This window comes from Triticum dicoccoides, chromosome 4A, assembly GCF_002162155.2.
Source record: "Triticum dicoccoides isolate Atlit2015 ecotype Zavitan chromosome 4A, WEW_v2.0, whole genome shotgun sequence".
Taxonomy (NCBI): domain Eukaryota; kingdom Viridiplantae; phylum Streptophyta; class Magnoliopsida; order Poales; family Poaceae; genus Triticum; species Triticum dicoccoides.
In genome coordinates this window covers 572,693,183-572,714,857 of record NC_041386.1, presented here as the reverse complement: position 1 = coordinate 572,714,857, position 21,675 = coordinate 572,693,183, and the positions used below count along the sequence as shown (strand labels likewise).

The 21,675-nt window shown below is 46.0% G+C and overlaps 1 long non-coding RNA gene across 3 annotated transcripts; it reads right to left on the bottom strand.

Moving 5' to 3' along the window:
- Positions 1-2,699: 2,699 nt before the first annotated feature.
- LOC119286851 lies at positions 2,700-21,618 on the bottom strand. Of its 3 annotated transcripts, none has more exons than XR_005140670.1 (7): positions 21,163-21,618; positions 20,918-21,042; positions 20,694-20,843; positions 19,733-19,892; positions 18,973-19,072; positions 4,036-4,115; positions 2,700-3,177 (listed from the first exon to the last, which is right to left on the bottom strand). It is a non-coding gene; the product is annotated as an uncharacterized LOC119286851 (long non-coding RNA). The 3 variants fall into 3 exon arrangements; XR_005140669.1 differs by having other exon boundaries at positions 4,036-4,099; XR_005140671.1 differs by lacking the exons at positions 2,700-3,177; positions 4,036-4,115 and adding an exon at positions 4,746-4,852.
- Between the last annotated feature and the right edge of the window lie 57 nt (positions 21,619-21,675).

The following is a 21,675-nucleotide window of genomic DNA, read 5'->3' as shown; positions in this document are numbered from 1 at the left end:
GAGCCCAGTGATTAGGATCACCGCAGACATGGCAAAGTCCCTTCCCCTTCTTATGAGAATTCTTCTTAAAGTTGGTAGAATGTGATGGCTTGTTCTTTGTATCAAACTTGCCTTTGCCCTGAGTTTTGATCTTGTTATTTTTGAACTTGTTGGGCTGGAAGTTCTTCTTCTGTACCATGTGGGCACTAGAACCTCCCTCAGCAACTCGAGCACGTGTGTCTTTTGCTCTCGCCTTCTCTTCAACATCAAGAGTACCAATGAGATCTGCAACGGAAAACTCCTGTCTCTTGTGTTTCAGGGAAGTAGCAAAATTGTTCCACGAAGGTGGAAGCTTGGCAATGATGCCTCCGGCAACAAATTTGTCCGGCAACACACACTTGAAGTACTCAAGTTCTTTTGCGAGAGACTGTATCTCATGAGCCTGCTGTACAACAGGGCGCTCATCAGTCATCTTGAAGTCATAGTATTGCTCCATGACATACAACTCGCTGCCGGCGTCCGAGGCACCAAACTTGGCCTCGAGCGCAGCCCACATGTCCTTGCCGTTGTCAAACGACATATATGAATCCACAATTGAGTCATCAAGAACACTCAGAAGAGCGCCTTTAAAGAGGGTATCGATCTTCTCAAAAGCTTCCAGCTGTGCTGGATTAAGATCGCCCTCAGGCTTGCCCTTGGTGGCGTCATAGCAGCCCATGGTCTGAAACCAGTAGACTGCTCTCGTGCGCCACCTCTTATATTGCGTCCCCTTAAAGGCAAGAGGCTTCAGATGCGCAGCAAAACCACTCGGAGTAAATTGCCTATAATCAGGTTTTTGGATTGTTGGAAATATGAGCAAATTACTACGAGATTTAATCCGAATAAATAGAAGATAAATCATGACTACAACAGCAGACATTAAACTAATCATGTGAGCTAGCATAGCAGATGAACAAATCACATCTAGGGCACATACTAGAAACATGAATTCTACCACGATCTCGAACAGGAAGGATAGAATCACATACGGTGCAGCGGGAGCAGCACCGCCGGCGTTGACATTGTCGCCTATGTCATCAAGGATGAGGTTGCCGAGGTCGGGGAAGAAGTCATCGTTCGCGAAGTCGTCACTGCCAGCAGTCGCGCGAGTGCGCTCCCCAAAAACCCGATCGCCCCTCTCCCATACAGGATCACGAGAGGTGGGGTTCCGGAGGCCTGCTGTCCCTTCTCCCGGTGCACGCCGAAAGGAGGGATGGAGAAAAATTGCTTGGCGGCGCAATGATCTGGAACGGTGGTGAGAAACCATACGAAGCGGCAGCTCGGGTAGACGTCTGCCTGACTATATAATGCGGGCCGGGTAGATCGTGGGAGTAGACCCCACGTCCGAGTCGTCACGATCCAAAAGAATCGGAAACGGTTCAGTAATTAACGCGCCCGTTAATTATTAATTAATGACTCATTAATTTTTCCAAGCAGCAAAATATAGACAACGTGCATAGCTCTGTCCTCGGCTCGGCTCAATCCCGCAACCCGCGGCGCATCGTGACGAGGCGTGGCGAGCGAGGAGGAGGAGCGCGCGTGTAGGTCTCCTCTTCTCATGCTCATACAAGTGGTAGAAGAGCTCACCTTATAAAGAGGTGCAACTCTCTCTCAACTTATGAGGTGGGACTAAACTTTAGCCTCACTCACTCCACTCACATGTGTGCATGAATGGGCCAAGAGAATTTCAGAATTTTAGTTGGAGTTTGGGCCAAAGGCCTACTAGCAAAATTCCAACACAGTGCACTCGCCGGCGACGACTAACAGATGGTTGAGGAGTTAGGAGTAGAACCACCTCAGAAGGAGGAAAGCACCGCCTCTCGCCTCTGGCCGTCGCAAGTCCTAAGTCGCACGCGCACCCTGCACGCGGATGAACGACTACTGCTAGTATATATAGAGATGGCCTTAGAAGGTATGATGAAGAGAATTGGAAGGCCCAGTTGCTGACCATACATTTGCTGGCTAGTGGATAGAACAAGAAGGCCATGGATCAATGAGGTGGCGCGATCCAAACCCTTGATGGCTGGTGGACATCCCTAGGGCGCTTATTAAAAGTGGAGAGCATAAGAAGGCCATGGATCAATGAGGTGGTGCAATCCAAACATTTGATGGCTAGTGGGCATCCCTAGGGTTCTTCATCTAAAAAAAGTTTCTTTATACTGCTTCTGCAGCCCAACTACATCGTAAATCAACACATATTTTTCAAATCATCAACAAATAATAATTCAATTCCACAAATACATTTTTCCCCATTTCATTTCAACTCAAGAACCAGCCAGAAAACAAATCGCAAATTCTCAAGCAACATGTTTCTTTTTATAAAAATGTTGAAAATATGGACCGACTCTTTATGCAATTAATCAAGACAATTTTCCCTGTATTGTACATGATTTTGCATTGAACGGGCCATGCATGTAATACTTCAATTAGATTTGAACGTGCCATGCATCTAGTACCATATCCATACGTAACAAATGATGAGATCATAAGACCGGCAATGCTACACAGCTACAGGTCTAGACTGATTCCAGTTGTGAATTTTGAAAGTTCATCAGCCACAACACACTAAGCATATGCAATTTGAGATGTGGCTCATTTCTTGATTGACAAACTTGCAAATAGACCTGCTCTATAATCCGCAGGCGCCCATTTAAGAGAGGTTCATGGAAATATGCAACTAATTTGCAGGTGCAACTTTCAAACCTATTCAGATTTCATATCACTCTCGCTTGAGATTCACTTATGTACAGCAGAACAATAGACACGGCCAACAAATTATCACACAAGTTTGCGCTACGCTAGTCTTGTTGGCAGACGACCGCAAACATCACGGTATACTAGTGCGGAGCTACTGGATCAAGTCGCTTTGAGCTTGGATTGCACAGCTCAGGCCATTACTAATTTTCATGGACTCGTCGTGCGTCTTGTGCTTCTTCAGAAACTGAATGGTAATCGAGAGGAGCAAACAGCGCCTGCGTTGAACACAAAACAAGCTCAATTACAACCAAGAGTCGCTATAAGGTCCATCCGTCCGTCCTCTCACCCTCTGCAAGATCAAACTTGCTCCCCCATCTCCAGCATAGATTTTCTTCCCTTGAGCGTCATCTTGTAACAACGATGACTCCCAGCCTTTTCTTTTCTTCACATATATATGCTCTCCTGTAACATCAAAGGACCACCGAGTCAGGTCTCTCTCTCTGATCAACACAGCACAAATACAAAGATGCATGCCGACACAATACTTCAAATTGCACAGCTGTCTAACAAGGACCTGTCGGTGAGTTGTAAAAAAACAAAAGCTTCCTCTACAAAATGCAGACCGAGCTTCCAATTCTAGTAAACAGAGACACCTATAAAGCATTGCCAGCTTGGAAATAAATACTTCGCCAAACATAATATTTTGAGCAAACAACAACAAAATACAGAAGCTATCATACATATAGAGCAAGCGAAAATTCATAGACAACCATAAAGCAAGCTTCGTGCGAAAGGAAATCATGAATTGTGAAAGAAAATCATGAATCTGAAAACCAAGGCAGGAGAGACTGAACTCAGTGTCACATCTGATCTTATGTTGAATCATCAAAACAAAATGCTCAACCATGAACCTGATTCGTATTCGTTTAGATTTAGTCAAACTGTATGACATCAGAACTAGCAGGAGTAGGAAGGCATCCTTGGAAATAAAAACCACTCCATATTGAGATCATGGTACACAAACCACTTATATACTGTCACAATTTCAGGAAGGAGGAAGGCAGGTAGTGGTGATACTACACCCTGAAGCAAACAATGGTAGCATCATAATTACCAAACAGATAGACCAACAAGCAAAGGAACAAAACAAGAAACGGTAGCATCGTCATTATGCAAGGACATACTATAGCAGCCTGACCAGACATAGAAATGGCACAATGAACATGAACGCAAATCGACCACCATAGCCGTGGCTCGATGGACACAACAAGCTCAGAGCAACCACCGGAGGCAGGGAGTGGAGGAACGAGAGGACCTCACCGTGGCCGTTTTTGTAGCCAATGCCAAACAACACCGTCACATGGAAGCAGTAGCGCCGCGAAGCCTGGCATGACGAACACCTTGTTGTACATAACTTGGATGTTTCATGATCAAATCACAAAAAATATGTGTACATAACTTGGATGTTTCATGAGGCAAGTAACATGTGTATGAAAAACAAAAATTTGATCTGTACAATATGAAATGCTTATCATGATGAGTGGGACCAGGAATCAATGAACAAACTGAACCCAAAAGTCACCCATCAAGATTACCATACAAGATAAAATGAAATACCACTTATGCAAATGCATTACCATCATTATTCTTTTTTCGGTAAACTAAAACTCAGAGATAGATGTTACAAACAGATAAATCGGCAAGAATGAGGAAATATCAGCAACTCGTTCAACATACAAAAATCAACATGACTAAGTAATCAACACAAGCAGAGAAACAGAACAGGCACCATTCCATTTCAGAAAAACAAAGATAAGCTCAAGTTCCAGCAGAAGGGAACTAGTCCAGATTTCATAAGAACCCAGCAGCAATACACGTCCAAAGCAACAAGCAAATGACCAAAATATGGCAGCTTAATAACAGGAAATGCTTAGAAATAATCACCTACTCCCTCCGTTTCAAAATAGATGACCCAACTTTAGTACAGAGTTAGTATAAAGTTGGGTCATCTATTTTGGAACGGAGGGAGTATTTTTTAAACCGGCAAATGCTCTCAACCAGATATTGATACTACTGTCTATCACCAGCAACTAGCTCTCCCACGGCCGAAAAAACAGAAAATGAATATATGTCGTCACTGGAGGAGAAGAAAACAGATAATTAGTTTCCAAAAGTTGTACCAAATAAACAACAAGAAACATTAGTTTTTTAGAGCAAGTTTTAGCGATGTTTAAAACATAGCCACATAGTTTGCGAACAGATGATAACTTTGCTGCAGTGCGAAGAGCAAATGCTGAAAACAGTGCAGGTGTTGACAATTAATTGTAGCTGTAGCATCTGCTCGTTGCTTTTAACAGGATGTCCAGGGACATATATGAGGTAGTCATCCTCGAATGGAAGGGACCAAGCTGATTAGCATATGCTGTTATTGATAATTAATTGTAGCTCTAGCATATGTTGTTGCTTTTAACAGGATGTCACAACCCTAGTCAGTGCATGCATTAGAGTGTTTGCATCATGTTTAAATTTCACTTAAACTTGAAATGGGGATGTTCAAACCCTAGCACCAAATGGTACTCAACTAGGTTCAATCCAAAATCTTTTTCAAAGAACCCAAAATGCCCTTTGAAAATGTTCATGATTTCTGATAAAGGTGAAAACCTCTGCCAAAGATGATGAATATATTTCCAGGACATTCTGGATCTTTGAATTAACTCATATCGTATTTGAATTGGAGCATTTAAATGCTCTAATAATTCTGAAACTTGTTCTGGGTTGTTGGAAATAATCCAAACACTGCCCACCATTATTTTCAGTATTTTACAAAATGGATTAGTATTTTTGCTAATTCAAAACAGAATAAAAGAAAATAGAAAACAAAAAGAGAAGATGGAGAGGGAACTAACCTGGGCCACCTACCTGTAGCAGCAACCCAGCAGGCAGGCCCAGCCCAGCTGGCCCCTGCCAGTCATCCCGTACCTCTGCCAGTAGGCAGAGGCAGGGCAGCGAGCGCACGCGTCCGAGCGGCCACCTCCTGCTTCGCCGTGTTGACGCCTCCTTCCTCCCAACCCCGCACCCAGGAGACGTGGATGAGGCTGTGCTGATCCCCCTTCTCCCCTGGCCATTTTCCCCTCTTCCTCCTCATTCTTCGCCCGAACAGAGAGTCCCGCCGGCCATCGCAGCGCGCAGCTCACTGCCGACGTGGCCACTGGCCTCCCCTCGCCTCCCCACCTTGCGCGAGAGCTCCTCCTCGCCGTCCTCTTCCTCATCGCCGAGCCACACGATGCCGGAAGCCCCGTATCGTCGTCCTCGCCGCAGTCTTCATCGCCGGCCACCCGAGATCGCCGACCACGCCCTCGAGATCACCGTGAGCCCCTGTTCCGTTTCCCCTACTCCCGTGCTCTAATTCGACCTCTAGCCGCCGCACCACTGCCGGCCATGGCACCGCCGCGAACACAGCTGCCGCCACTCGCGTCCGAGCCCGCCAACGCGCTCAACACGTCTCCAGGAGACGAACACAACCACCCCCACATCTTGCCGTGCACCACAATGCGAACCCGCACGGAACCGTGCTCCGGCCACCGCCGCGAGCTCCGTTCCGGCGAGCTCCGGCGCCCCTGCAGCCACCCACCTGCTCCTCTGGTTGCGGGAGAGCGCGGGCTACACTCTGGTGGTCTTCGTGCGTCCAGCCGCCGCCTGTAGCATGTTCGTGTGCTCGCCGGCGTTCAAACTCCGGCGGGCTGACATGGCACTTGCTTAATTAGCACTAATCACATATTAGTTTAACCCCAAGGGTCAATGACAGACATGCCCCACCGGTTTAGTTAACCAGCTAACGTAATTAGTTAGAATTAATCTAATTCGACTGGACCCACGCGTCAGCATTGACCTTGCTGACGTGTACGTTGACCAGGCCCACCTGTTTGTGACCATAGCTTGCACTTTGTCACCGGCGCGTGGACCCCACACGTCAGGTTTGACCTGGACCCGTCCTGTTGTCTGGCTGACGTCACAGTGACACAGTGATGAGGTCATAAATGCTTTTCTGGATTTTAAATAAATCAGAAATGATTTATTTAATTCAGAAAATGTCCTAAACTTCAAAAGATCATAGAAAATAAACCGTAACTCCAAATGAAATAAATTATATATGAAAAATTATTAGAAAAATCCAATCTATCCATCTATACCATTTTCATGCATCTTAGAACAACTTAAGGCCACAGTTTAGGACAAATCAAATGAATGGTATTTAAATAACCACATGTGGAGTTTGAATTTGAACTTTGGGTTCAAACCAACTTCATTTAATTGTGTTGCTAGTTGCATTAGCTCAATCAACAACATATTGCCATGTCATTATCATGCATCATGTTGTGCATTGCATTGATTGTGTTTCTTCTCTGTTGCCGGTGGTTGTCCCCTCTCGATAGACATTGTACCGACGCTGTGATCGTTGACACTGATGAAGACCCAATGATATCTTCAGAAGTGTCCGGCAAGCAAAACTCCCTTGTTCATTCCGATACAATCCCACTCTCTCGCTCCTGCTCTCTTTTACTGTATTAGGACAACAACGTTTCAACTGTTACATGTTGCGGTAGCTGAACCCCTTTCCTCTGCATGACCTGTCATTTCCACAGTAAATAGATGAAACCCACTAGCATGAGTAGGAGTTGTTTGAGCCCTGATGTGCCTACTCATTCATGCTTGTTGTCATGCCTGCTACTGCTTAGAGTTGAGTCAGGTCTGATTCATCGGGAATGAATTGGAACGTGGTGAACATGCCCTACTGTTGAGAGCTAAGTGTGTGAACATGATTTGGTAAAGGTAGCGGTGAGAGGCCATATAGGAGTACATGGTGGGTTGTCTCATTGTAGCCGTTCTCAGGAACTGAGTTCTGTGCTTGTGATCCATGAACAGTTACTACCACACATTGGGTTCCGGTAACTCGGCCCCTCTCGGCTTATTAATCAACTTGATCTCTGTCCAGGAGTTGCAACTAGTTTCTAGTGTTTGTAGGTAGTGTTAGTAGTCTATCAAGTGGCACCCGATACAGGTGGGCTTGGGACAGACTAGGCACAGTGGCACGGTGTACCAAGTGGCACCCGGATGGTGTGCTTGGGAACCCTGCACACATTGTTTGGGGCCATGAGCAATACCCCGGCCGGATCTCCTTGCGGATGGAACCCGGGTAGGCGATAAACCTGGACTAGACTTGTTGGTTAGTCAGGTCATGGCCGACTCCCTCGCCCGGCTTCCGCTTGAAGGTTGCCGAGGTACATGACATGTACAGGGCGATAAGTGGCGAGAGCGTATGTGAAGAAGTACCCCCCTGCAGGGTTATCATTATCTATTCGAATAACCGGATTCCTCGGATATGGAAACTTGGACCCCTTGCATAGTTCATAGACAAGTGAAAGTGGATACTCTAAAATGCGCAAGATAAGCGTGAGTGCTATGGATGGCGTTCTCGTAGGGAGACGGGAGCGGGTCCATAGTGGTGTATTGATATGGTGAATATGTGGACTCGTGTGCGCCACCTCAAAAGAGTTACTTGCAGTCGTAGTTCAGGTTAGCCACTAAGTCAAAGCTGGCTTGCTGCAGTTAAACTCCACCACCCCCTTTGTTGATACCGATGCATATGTAGTTAGTTCTGATGTAAGTCTTGCTAGGTACATTTGTACTCACGTTTGCTTAATTTACGTTTTGCAGAGAGACTTCAGTCTCGCTAGTAGTTCCACGTGGACTTCGACGTTTAGCTTGTTACCTCAGCTACGATCTTGTACCCTTGGGAGGGTCTTGTAGATAGTCAGGCTCCTCAGCCTTCTTCATTTTTAGTTGTCTGTACTCAGACAAGTTAAGCTTCCGCATGTGCTTTGACTTGTATGCTTTGAATGTTGGGTCATGAGACCCATGTTTGTAATATCTCGCTCCTCGGAGCCTAAAAAGCACTGATACGGCCAGAACTGCCGATTTGCCGTCCTGATACGGGGGGACACGGGGATACGCCCAGATACGGCTGGATACGCGTATCCCGCTGTATCCCATCTTTTTGGAATTAAAAAAAAAGAAATAAAATTGGGATACGGCCTAGATACGGCGTGGACACGGTGGGGACTCGGCAGCCAGACTCCAATGACCATGCTGCTGCCCAGTTATCCTCCCGATAGCAACCATGGTCAAGCAGGTAACCTCAATGGCTGCTAGCAAGGAAGGAGATCTTGGTAGAGAAAGATGGCAAGGCGGCCGCCAACAAGGAAGAAGCTCCGGCAGGAAGAAAGATGGGGAGTGTGGTGGCCAGCGAGGAAGAAGATGGGTGATGGAAGCTGCCGATTTGGCGGCGCTATCGTTTCCTTTCTTCACTGGCGGCTGGAGAAAGGGAGTACGAGAATGGGAGGTTCGGGTCGGCTGGAGCAGCTGGAGTGCTACTAGTCTAGGGTTTTCTGGAATTGGGCCTTACATGGGCTCTAAGTGGATGGACAGCTACATGGGCTCTAAGTGGACGGACAGCTACATGGGCTGTGAGTGGACTGCTCTCAGTCTTTCATGAATAGAAAGGAGACAATATATATCCAGTACTAAAAAATTCTCATTAGATCTTAATTCAAATTTATTTTTCTATATACTTTCATATTTATTTTTCTATATACTTTCATATTTATTTTTCTAAATACTTATATACCCCGCCGTATCCCCGAATGGCTGTTTTTGGAAAATGCCGTATCCCGTATCCCCGTATGCGTATCCCTGTGCTTTCGTCCCCGTATCCGTGCTTCTTAGCTCGGAGCCTAATGAATAAATACTCTGAGTCGTAGAGTCTTGTTGTGATGCCATGTTGTATTGCACATATTGAGCATATTGTGTGTATGATTGAAATGCTTGGTATATGTGGGATCCGACAACCTAGTTGTTTATCCTTGGTAGCCTCTCTTATGGGGAAATGTAGTCTTGTGCTTCGATGAGCCATAGTAGTCCGCTACAGCCCGGTTCACCGGAGTCCTGCTAGCCCAGCACTACTGCTCCGGAACACTTGACTGGCCGGCATGTGATTCACTTCGTTCCTGTGTTTTTTCCTTTGGGAAATGTCACGCGGTGACATCCGGAGTCCTGCCTAGCCTGCTACAGCCCGGGTTCCCGGAGTCATGTTAGCCCAATGCTACAGCCTAGATTCGCACGCTGCTGACCGACATGCTCGATGTTGATTCATGTATGCCTATCCCCGTAAGTTAGTGCCACTTTGGGTTCATGACTAGTCATGTCGCCCCGGGTTCTCTGTCATATGGATGCTAGCGACACTATCATATACATGAGCCAAAAGGCGCAAATGGTCCCGGGCCATGGTAAGGCGACACCCGTGGGAATATCGTGTGTGAGGCCGCAAAATAATATGAGGTGTTACCAGCTAGATCGATGTGACTTGGAATCGGGGTCCTGACAGCTTCGGTATCAGAGCCTGACTGCCTGTAGGATTATCAAGCCAAGCTGGTCGAAGTTAAGTCTAGAAATGCTTTAGTTATATAAGGGAATTGATTGTGGGATGGAACGTAAGGCTTTTTTTACTCCTTATACCGCATGCCCTCTGATCTGAGTCACCATCTTATCTTTTCTACGCGGTTAAGAACTAGGCTTCTCTTCTATCTCTCAGGATGGCGTGTTACTAAATGTAGTTGCCTAGGATTGTTGAGTTTAAGCCTCAGTTCAGTTCCTACTACTTCCATATGTTCATAGCTGGCCTCAGAACCTTGATATTGTGATGTTGAGTGGTTATGCCACTATTTTGCAGGATGTCTCAAATATTTTTGAGCATTTACAGCCGTTATGTTGTCCAAGTCACCCCAGGTTTCTAAATAGTCTGATGCACTTGCAAATCTTTCCTCCATGTTTCCGTTGTGTTTTTGGGCCAGATTAAGCACACTAATCGGTGTGTTGAGGTACTCTGTTGCCTTGATGTGTATGTTGGAGTTGGTACTATGACCCTAGGTGTCCTCGAGAATTTAGCAATGCTTCCGTATCCCCGGTGTGATGATTTTGGCCATCATTCTTGAAAGCATCCCGTGATGCCATTTAGTAGTAGGTATTCTACTCCTGTGTTCTTGACCCAAGAATCACTCTGTTCACTTCCTGTTGATATTGTTGCTAGTTCCTTTAGGATATTAGTAACCTTTGCAATAGTCCTCGAGGTCCGTGGTATTTCCTTCTTCCAAATACCATGAACTGCTTATGGCAGAAGTTCTCTAAACGAAAAGATCACAACAAGAGTGCTCTTGACAAGTTCTCCTTTCAAATTGTGAATCTGCCAGTCCTTCTTCTTCTGCATGGGTTATCCGGAAGAAACATGTTGAACTTGGTTCGACATACTAATCTATGCATCCACAACTCAGAAAGTTATATGTTCCTTGAGTTGACCCTCCTCAGCTGTATTCCGACCCTAGTCTATCAATTGATAGTCAGGAATAGTTGTGCATTCGTGTTCATCGATGCCTATTATTCTTGTGGTCTGTCAAGCCATTCTATTCTAGAATGACTAGGAGAAACAAACTCCAGCACCTCATCCATTTCTTGGATTGGTCAAAGTAGTTGTATTCCGCAGATCAAAATGCCAATCCAGCTTTTGTTCTGCTCTACCTCGGAGTATTACCCCCTTTATGTCAGGATTGCCATGAGAATTGCACCACCTCTTATGAATTCCTGACAAAGTGATACTTCTCGCCATCATTATCCATTCCTCGATTCCGTGTTGTTGTAACTGGAATGCCGACAAGTGAATTGTGATGTGTGAAATCAATACTCCTAGCAACCTCGTTGCTTGGTAGTTAATGGAAAATACCCCCACTTAGCGTGCTGGTTATTGAATCATCATCCTAAGATTGATCGTGCTACCTAGTCCTTATTTCCGGTGCACTCTTCGATCAATGAGTTAGGATTGTGTCAATCCCTCACTCTTTTGATCATATCGTCTTGCCCTGAAAAGCAAGATTATTCTCGAACTTAGTGACATATCGGTGGTTCGTGATTTTCCGAATATCTTCTCGGAGGTATCCCCAGGTTGTCACCTGACCGCTATGTTGAGTTCGTGATCAAGTTGGTTTCTTGCAAACCAGCCATTCTCCAAGAATCTGTGTCGGTTACCCCCTGAGCTAGTTGGTTAAGCTAAACAATAATTTGGAGAGTTGGAAGATAAAAGCTTGCCAGCTTAGTTCATGTTAAGGGATATCTTTTTGTGTGTCTGTGTGTTGAAGAAAGATGATATCTGCATCGATTGGTCCTCGTGATCAGTTGTTGGTTCTATTGCCTTGTCAAAACCTTGACTTGAGTATGGGCTATCGTCAAGTCGAATCAGAACCAACGATGTTCGTAATGTTGTCTGACTCTTGGTTGATCCCTCGAGCATGCCCCATTACATCTTTTGGTTTGACCAACGCTATCTCTGTGTTCGCATGATGGTGGAAGTCCAGTGATATGGAAATCCCGATGAGTTGTTGTTGAGCCCATCAGCAGCATTTTGTCTCCCCCATGATTCATGTTGAACATCAACCTAGTGTTGAAAATTTTGTAAGCAATGCCTTCGTGTTCCGTTCATGAAGCTTATGCTTGGATGGAAGAAGTGACTTCCTCGAATTCATGTGCATTTGGTGCAAGTTGCCGCCGTGAGTTCGAGAAGGACTGTTTTGTTTCCTCTGGTACCATCCCAAGTCAGTTATGCATGTGCGAATGTATTCTATGGTTTGGTAGATTAATTACCTCCACTCCATATGTATTCCCTAGCACACCAAGCCACTGATTGATTTGTTTAAGGAAAAGAAGTTTTTGAGTGCTAACCCTTAAGGAACCAAAGGTACATGCGCAGGACTTCGCTCTCCACAATGATGGTTCCAATCAGAACTCGGTAGTGTTTCGTTGTAAGACTACTATGTGGTCATGCTTGTCTGCGACAACGTGTTCACATGTATGCAGCAGAACCAGCTCATGTTTTGGAGCTTGCTATCTTAGTTCATTCCTCGAGAATCTCGCAATGCCATCTCGTCGACTTGTGTTGCAAACTTTCTTTTGCAGACATGATGTCTGAAATATCCTGTTACCAACCAGATCTGAATCTCAAGCAGATATGATGGTTGAAAAACTCCCAACATTTACATTTTATTCCCAGCTTGCACCGCCATTGAGCCAATTCCCCATGGGCCGCCCTTCTCAATAATTGTTGTTCAGGATCATCTTCAAAAGTGATCCTACCGTGAGCCCCATCCATTTCCGATGATAAGCTAAAAATCATCCACTGTGTTGTCTTCAACAAGGTAGTCCACATCATCCATCCTAGTAGGAGTATGCCATTCTTTGAACCCCTTCCAACGATCGATTGTGATTACCTCAGGCTGGTATAAAGAGTTTCAATGATCTTTGTATCAAAAGTAATTCTTTTTGCCACTTAAGGGAATAGCTTTACGAGTCACCTTTCCCTAAGGTGTCCCATTATGGAATCATGGCAATTACCTCCTCGCTACTTTGAAACCATGCAGCATCCTCTTCAGCATGGAATTTTCGCCTACCCTGTAGAACCTTGTCGTCTACCTCTTTCCATCGCTCCTCGTACGTGTTTTTATCTCTCAGCTCAAGAGATGTTTCCACGTCTCGTTCCGTGAGTTGATCCTCTGATCATTAAGATGATCCATTCCCGTGGAGTTATCTCGCTCTTCTGTCCCCGTGATGGGTGAAGATCTTAAAAGCAAGGATGTCAAGTTCAAGATGATACAATAAATCAATATCTTCGATGAGGACAGTTGGATCGTGAAGATTGTTCTAGTTTGCGTCCCCCCCTTCATCTTACCCTACGCTTGAATCTCGGGACGAGATTCTTGTTTAGTGGGGGTGAGTTGAAACAACCCTAGTCAGTGCATGCATTAGAGTGTTTGCATCATGTTTAAATTTCACTTAAACTTGAAATGGGGATGTTCAAACCCTAGCACCAAATGGAACTCAACTAGGTTCAATCCAAAATCTTTTTCAAAGAACCAAAATGCCCTTTAAAAATGTTCATGATTTCTGATAAAGCTGAAAACCTTTGCCAAAAATGATGAATATATTTCCAGGACATTCTGGATCTTTGAATTAACTCGTATCGTATTTGAATTGGAGCATTTAAATCCTATAAATATTTTTAAATGCTCTAATAATTCTGAAACTAGTTTTGGGTTGTTGGAAATAATCCAAACACTGCCCACCATTATTTTCAGGATTTTACAAAATGGATTAGTATTTTTGCTAATTCAAAACAGAATAAAAGAAAATAGAAAACAAAAAGAGAAGATGGAGAGGGAACTAACCTAGGCCACCTACCTGTAGCAGCAACCCAGCAGGCAGGCCTAGCCCAGCTGGCCCTTGCAAGTCGTCCCGTACCTCTGCCAGTAGGCAGAGGCAGGGCAGCGAGCGCACACGTCCGAGCGGCCACCTCCTGCTTCGCCGTGTCGACGCCTCCTGCCTCCCAACCCCGCGCCCAGGAGACGTGGATGAGGCCGTGCTGATCCCCCTTCTCCCCTGGCCATTTTCCCCTCTTCCTCCTCGTTCTTTGCCCGAATAGAGAGCCCCGCCGGCCACCGCAGCGCGCAGCTCACCGTCGATGTGGCCATTGGCCTCCCCTCGCCTCCCCACCTTGCGTGAGAGCTCCTCCTCGCCGTCCTCTTCCTCATCGCCGAGCCGCACGATGCTGGAAGCCCCGTATCGTCGTCCTCGCCGCCATCTTCATCGTCGGCCACCCGAGATCGTTGTCGTCGTCCCGGCCGCACCAGACCTCCCCTGAGCTCTCAGACCACGCCCTCGAGATCACCGTGAGCCCCTATTCCATTTCCCCTAATCCCGTGCTCTAATTCGACCTCTAGCCGCCGTTCCACCGGAGCCGAAAGCTCACCACTGCCAGCCATGGCACCGCCGCGGCCACAGCTACTGCCGCTCGCGTCCGAGCCCACCAACGCGCTGAACACGTCTCCAGGAGACGAACACAACCACCCCCACGTCTTGCCGTGCACCACAATGCGAACCCGCACGGAACCGTGCTCCCGCCACCGCCGCGAGCTCCGTTCCGGCGAGCTTCGGCGCCCCTGCAGCCACCCACCTGCTCCTCTGGTTGCGGGAGAGCGCGAGCTACACTCTGGTGGTCTTCGCGCGTCCAGTCGCCGCCCGTAGCACGTTCCCGAGCGTCGCCGCTGCGTTCGTGTGCTCGCCGGTGTTCAAACTCCGGCGGGCTGACATGGCATTTGCTTAATTAGCACTAATCACATATTAGTTTAACCCCAAGGGTCAATGACAGACGGGCCCCACCGGTTTAGTTAACCAGCTAACCTAATTAGTTAGAATTAATCTAATTCGACTGGACCGACGCGTCAGCATTGACCTTGCTGACGTGTACGTTGACCAGGCCCACCTGTTTGTGACCGTAGCTTGCACTGTGTCACCGACGCGTGGACCCCACACGTCAGGTTTGACCTGGACCCGTCCTGTTGTCTGGCTGACGTCACAGTGACGCAGTGATGAGGTCATAAATGCTTTTCTGGATTTTAAATAAATCAAAAATGATTTATTTAATTCAGAAAATGTCCTAAACTTCAAAAGATCATAGAAAATAAACCGTAACTCCAAATGAAATAAATTATATATGAAAAATTTTCAGAAAAATCCAATCTATCCATCTATACCATTTTCATGCATCTTAGAACAACTTAAGGCCACTGTTTAGGACAAATCAAATGAATGGTATTTAAATAACCACATGTGGAGTTTGAATTTGAACTTTGGGTTCAAACCAACTTCATTTAATTGTGTTGCTAGTTGCATTAGCTCAATCAACAACATATTGCCATGTCATTATCATGCATCATGTTGTGCATTGCATTGATTGTGTTTCTTCTCTGTTGCCGGTGGTTGTCCCCTCTCGATAGACGTTGTACCGACGCTGTGATCGTTGACACTGATGAAGACCCAATGATATCTTCAGAAGTGCCCGGCAAGCAAAACTCCCTTGTTCATTCTGATACAATCCCACTCTCTCGCTCCTGCTCTCTTTTACTGTATTAGGACAACAACGTTTCAACTGTTACATGCTGCGGTAGCTGAACCCCTTTCCTCTGCATGACCTGTCATTTCCACAATAAATAGATGAAACCCACTAGCATGAGTAGGAGTTGTTTGAGCCCTGATGTGCCTACTCATTCATGCTTGTTGTCATGCCTGCTACTGCTTAGAGTTGAGTCAGGTCTGATTCATCGGGAATGAATTGGAACGTGGTGAACATGCCCTACTGTTGAGAGCTAAGTGTGTGAACATGATTTGGTAAAGGTAGCGGTGAGAGGCCATATAGGAGTACATGGTGGGTTGTCTCATTGTAGCCGTTCTCAGGAACTGAGTTCTGTGCTTGTGATCCATGAACAGTTACTACCACACATTGGGTTCCGGTAACTCGACCCCTCTCGGCTTATTAATCAACTTGATCTCTGTCCAGGAGTTGCAACTAGTTTCTAGTGTTTGTAGGTAATGTTAGTAGTCTATCAAGTGGCACCCAGTACAGGTGGGCTTGGGACAGACTAGGCACAGTGGCACGCTGTACCAAGTGGCACCCGGATGGTGGGCTTGGGAACCCTACACACATCGTTTGGGGCCGTGAGCGACACCCCGACCGGATCTCCTTGCGGATGGAACCCGAATAGGGATAAACCTGGACTAGAGACTTGTTGGTTAGTCAGGTCGTGGCCGACTCCCTCGCCCGGCTTCCACTTGAAGGTTGCCGAGGTACATGACGTGTGCATGGCGATAAGTGACGAGAGCGTGTGTGAAGAAGTACACCCCTGCAGGGTTATCATTATCTATTTGAATAGCCGAATTCTTCAGATATGGAAACTCGGACCCCTTGCATAGTTCATAGACAAGTGCAAGTGGATACTCTAAAATGCGCAAGATAAGCGTGAGTGCTATGGATGGCGTTCTCGTAGGGAGACGGGAGCGGGTCCATAGTGGTGTATTGATATGATGAATATGTGGACTCGTGTGCGCCACCTCAAAAGAGTTACTTGCAGTCGTAGTTCAGGTTAGCCACTGAGTCAAAGCTGGCTTGCTGCAGTTAAACTCCACCACCCCCTTTGTTGATACCGATGCATATGTAGTTAGTTCTGATGTAAGTCTTGCTAGGTACATTTGTACTCACGTTTGCTTAATTTACGTTTTGCAGAGAGACTTCAGTCTCGCTAGTAGTTCCACGTGGACTTCGAGTTTAGCTTGTTACCTCAGCTACGATCTTGTATCCTTGGGAGGGTCTTGTAGATAGTCAGGCTCCTCAGCCTTCTTCATTTTTAGTTGTCTGTACTCAGACAAGTTAAGCTTCCGCATGTGCTTTGACTTGTATGCTTTGAATGTTGGGTCATGAGACCCATGTTTGTAATATCTCGCTCCTCGGAGCCTAATGAATAAATACTCTGAGTCGTAGAGTCTTGTTGTGATGCCATGTTGTATTGCACATATTGAGCATATTGTGTGTATGATTGAAATGCTTGGTATATGTGGGATCCGACAACCTAGTTGTTTATCCTTGGTAGCCTCTCTTATGGGGAAATGTAGTCTTGTGCTTCGATGAGCCATAGTAGTCCGCTACAGCCCGGTTCACCGGAGTCCTGCTAGCCCAGCACTACTGCTCCGAAACACTTGACTGGCCGGCATGTGATTCACTTCGTTCCTGTGTCTTCCCTTTGGGGAAATGTCACGCGGTGACATCCGGAGTCCTGCCTAGCCTGCTACAGCCCGAGTTCCCGGAGTCATGTTAGCCCAATGCTACAGCCCGGATTCGCACGCTGCTGACCGACATGCTCGATGTTGATTCATGTATGCCTGTCCCCGTAAGTTAGTGCCACTTTGGGTTCATGACTAGTCATGTCGCCCCGGGTTCTCTGTCATATGGATAGTAGCGACACTATCATATACATGAGCCAAAAGGCGCAAACGGTCCCGGGCCATGGTAAGGCGACACCCATGGAAATACCGTGCGTGAGGCCGCAAAGTGATATGAGGTGTTACCGGCTAGATTGATGTGACTTGGAATCGGGATCCTGACACAGGATGTCCAAGACATTTCTCATACAAATTTATCCCACTATGACTAACATGCTTGACTATAGAAAACCCGACTAACTCCTTGGAAGAAAACCCAACAACACTAGCTCCTTAGAAGGAAATCCCGTAGTAAAGATTAATCAAGCTAACCTATAACATAAATTCCATAATGCTAATTCTCAAAACCACCCGTCAAATGCCAAGTCAGCATTGCCATTTTTCTTTCAGAAATTAAAGACATGTCCCGTTTCAGAAAAATATGGGATGAAATCGAGTTCCAGCCCAAGGAGAACAATATAAATCCAGCAACACTAGCCAGGGCTGTTGATACGGCGAATCTGTACTGCAGCAAGACAAGTGTGCCTATGACATTACAGACTCAACATGGCAGCATCATACTCAAGGAGTGTCTGTAAAGCAGTTGAACAAAAGATCTTCAAAACACCCCAAACATAAAAAGTTTGACAATATAAGCTTGTTCTCCAGTGACAGCACTAGAGGCCAGTCTTCACAACTTAGAGCTCAAAAACCGGTTTTGGCACGAATTAACAAAGTCTGATTAAAATGCAGCCCTTAAGAAATATATAACCTAAGAGGTCTAGTGCGTGTGAGAGAGAATCGGCACTCCAGCAAGATGTTAACGTGAAGATTGAAGTGAATGGATACAAGAATTAGTTGTATACAGTTTTAATTGAGGCAAGATTTGAAAATCCAGTTCTCACTTTTCATGCAGACAGGAAACTGAAAGAGCTATTTAAGAAAATGAATTTCTCTCCTTGTTAATCATCCCTCCTATACCATGAAATTTCGATTACTATTTTCCCTCGTCAATAAAAAAAAGCCAACATCTTGCTGAAAGCAACTACTACCAATTTTATCCATCTCCTTTACATACATACACAGTACACACATGCAATGCATCAGCCAACAAATAAAAGGCCTTGACCCGATGCTCAAAATGAGACAAGTTTATTTGGTACATGATGCCCAAGCATTCGCCAACCCAAGCAAATCAATGATGATCCATTCAGAAATTGATTCGTGCACTACAAATCAAGGATGAAGCTGTTTCTGAAATGCATTCGTTAATGCACACAAATTCACCATGGCTTGATGGCCGTGGGCACACAGAGCATGGGAGAGAGCAGAGGAGAGGAACCAGTAGCTTACCACATGTGACAGAGTCGAAGAAGAATCAGCTACTGGAGGGGCAGGGCGTGAGGCGTTTGAGTGGAAGAAGAATCTCACGCGTATACCATTCGGCTATCACCTGCATGGGTGAGGAAACCACATGAGTTGTGAAGATCAAATAAATAACAACAAGAAACATGACCCCTTTTAAGACAACTTTCAGTGATGTTTAACACACAGCCACATAGTTTGCTAACGGACGATAACTTCGCTTCAGTGCGAAGTGCAAATGTTGAAAACAAACAGCGTTGTTATTGATAATTAATTGTAGCTCTAGCATATGTTGTTGCTTTTAACAGGATGTCCAAGACATTTCTCATACAAATTTATCCCAGTATGATTAACATGCTTGACTATAGAAAACCCGACTAGCTCCTTGGAAGAAAACCCAACAACACTAGCTCCTTAGAAGGAAATCCCGTAGTAAAGATTAATCAAGCTAACCTATAACATAAATTCCATAATGCTAAATCTCAAAACCACCCGTCAAATGCCAAGTCAGCATTGCCATTTTTCTTTCAGAAATTAAAGACATGTCCCATTTCAGAAAAATAAGGGATGAAATCGAGTTCCAGCCCAAGGAGAACAATATAAATCCAGCAACACTAGCCAGGGCTGTTGATACGGCGAATCTGTACTATAGCAAGACAAGTGTGCCTATGACATTACCGACTCAACATGGCAGCATCATACTCATGGGCGACGCCAATGATCAGGTCAAGGACCAAGACCAGCTTACCTTGAAGGAGCAGAGCAGGTCAAAGACGAAGAGGAGCACCGGCATTCTTCGGCACCGGTGCTAGGCACCCCCTTGCGCCTCTCCTTGGTGTCGAGCAGCACCAAGCTTCAGTTGACAAACTACTTCCAATTCCCTCTCAAGTACTAGTAAACAAAGACACCTATAAAGCATTGCCAGCTTGGAAATAAATACAACTTCGCCAATCATAATATTTTGACCAAACAACAACTAAATACAGAATCTATCATACATACAGAGAAAGCGAAGATCCATAGACAACCATAAATCAAGCTTCATGCAAATAAAATCATGAATTGCGAAAGAAAATCATGAATTTGAAAACTAAGGCAGGAGAGACTGAACTCAATGTCACATCGGATCTTATGCTGAATCATCAAAACAAAATGCTCAACCATGAATGATTCATTTCGATTTAATCAAACTGTATGACACTGGAACTAGTAGGAGTAGGAAGGCATCCTTGGAAATAAAAACCACTCCATAATGAGATCATGGTACGCAGACCACATATATACTGTCAGAATTTCAGGTAGGAGGCAGGCAGGTAGTGGTGATACTACATCCCGAAGCGAACAAGATCGCTCCATGTGGGTGATGGGAAACTAAGTATATACAGATGCACATATATATTCAGGTGTGCTGTGCTGCTTAGTTGTTGAGTGCGAAGAAGAAGTGTTTCAGACTTTTGAGTGGGATGGGAAGTTTGTATCAGGAAGACTAGTGGTAGAATGATAATTACCAAACAGACAGACCAACAAGCAAACGAGCAAAAAAAAGAAACAGTAACATCATCACTATGCAAGGACATACTGTAGCAGCCTGACCAGACATAGAAATGGCACAATGGACATGAATGCAGACCAAAATCATGGGCATCCTTGTAATATGGAGGCCATCCTTGAATCTTTCTTGTCTTTGGGGATGAAGAGGGTGCCTTTACCTTCCCTTGAGGGGTGGCTGGGTCGTTGTTCCTGGCCGGCATTGATGAAGAGAAGAGAAGAGACGGGACTCTATTCTTCTGGTCGTTCTCCTCCACGACCAACCCATCCACCCATCCATCCATCCATCAGAGAAGAGAAGAACCATGCGCCTGCCATGGAAAGGAAATACCATGCATCAGGCCAGGTTAGGCCAGGAAGAGGAAATCGAGAGAGAGGGGCGGACCTTGAGGATGGCGTGTGCTGCTGATTGCCCTTGAATTTGAGGAAAAGGAGGAAGAAGGAGCAGCGGGCCTTGACGAGCACTTGGGCGGCGTCCCCGGCAGAGGACTCCATGGTGGCACCTCCAACCTACAGAGAAGAGACGAGGCGAGATGTGGGTCAGAGAGAGATAGGGAGAGAGAGAGAGAGATAGGGAGAGAGAGAGAGAGAGAAGAGGAAGAAGAGGAGAAGGGGAGGAGGGATTCACACCTGTGCTGCGGCCGGTCGCCATGGCCAGAGGGCTAGGGTTCCGGGCGCGAGGATCTGATCTGACCGTGGGCTGCGCTGCTCGAGCGGATCTACGGCGAGCGAGAGGAGGGGAACGGATGGATCACCGGCGGTGGAGTGGAGGCCGGAGTTGGAGCTGGGGTTGGGGGAGAGGACAGAGGTCGGCGGTGGCGGTGGCGGCTGATCTGGAGGGGATTGAGAGAGGAGCAAGACAGAGAGAGAAGCCGCGCGGCCTGGCTGTGGTTTGGTTGCGTTTTCTCTTCTTCCTTTTCTTTTGTGGGCCAAAGCACTCCCTTCCCGCTCCTTGGATTGAATTTTCGTTCAAAATTAGTGCGAGCGGTCGCGTCGACCAAAGCGAAAGGCAGGAACATCCAGGTTTTTTAGCTAAACGCAGAGTGGACGCGCGGGGTGGCACTCCCACGGATCGAGCTCCGGCTCGTTTAATCCTGTTGGAAATATGCCCTAGAGGCAATAATAAATTGGTTATTATTATAT